The sequence below is a fragment of the Eimeria mitis genome, genomic scaffold, assembly GCF_000499745.2.
Source record: "Eimeria mitis Houghton genomic scaffold, Emh_scaff175, whole genome shotgun sequence".
Taxonomy (NCBI): domain Eukaryota; phylum Apicomplexa; class Conoidasida; order Eucoccidiorida; family Eimeriidae; genus Eimeria; species Eimeria mitis.
The window spans coordinates 10,983-12,036 of NW_013570066.1; positions in this window are offsets into that span (position 1 = coordinate 10,983).

Sequence of the window (1,054 nt, forward strand, 5' to 3'; positions counted from 1 at the left end):
GGGGGCCCCCCCTTCTATATTCTTAAGGGGCCGTTTTGATACCGATTTCTTCTTAATTAAGGCCTTGGGGGGCCCCCAAGGGGCCCCCAGGGGGGCCCCCAGGGTACCTTGTACAAGTTAAGGCCGTCTGGGGCCCCCTTCTGTACCCTTTATTTTCAAGGCCTTTGGGGGCCCCCCTTTTGTATTGAGGCCGTCAGGGGCCCCCTGTGTAGCCTTTCTTTTTTAAGGCCTTGGGGGGCCCCCTGTGTAGCCTTTGGGGGGCCCCTCTGTACCCTCTCTTTATTAAGACATTGAGGGCCCCCATGTGTACCCTTCTTCTTTCAAGGGGGGGCCCCATCTGTACCCTTTATCTTTCAAGGGGGGGCCCCATCTGTACCCTTTTTCTTTTTCTAAGGTCTTGGGGGGCCCCTGTGTTCTGGCCTTCCAGGCATTGGGGGGGGGGGCCCTATGAGTACCCTCTCTCTTTTAATATTTTGGGGGCCCCCCTGAGTACCCTTTATCTTTTAATAGGGGCCCCATGTGTACCCTTTTCGTTAAGGGTTTGGGGGGCCACCCCTGTACCCTTGGGCCCCCTGTGCAGCCTTCCTTTTTGAAGGCCATGGGGGCCCCCTGAGGACCCCTTTGCTGTTGAGGGTTTTGGGGGCCCCCTTCTGCAGCCTTTCTTTTTTGAGGCCTTGGGGGCCCCCAGAGTACCTCTTTCGTTTTAAGGCTTTTGGGGTTTTGTATGGTGTTGTTGCTGCTCTGTTTTCTTTGTTACTAGGGGGGCCCCCCTCTCTACTACTACTGATAGCGAGCAGACACAGGGGCCCCCAGGGACCCACCCAGTACCCTGCCGTGGGGGCCCCCAGGAGATCAGCTTGGGGGGCGGGGGGGGCCCCAAGATAGTTAAGGAAGTATAGCCACGCATCTGCTGCAGCAACAACGGTTGCTGCAGCAGCAGCAGTTGCTGCTGCTGCTGCTACTCTTGCTGCTGCTGCAGTTTCCACCTATATCAAACGCCTCGCCTTATCATCACAAAGGGTTCATCTGGGGGGGGGGGCCCCCAAGGGGGGGG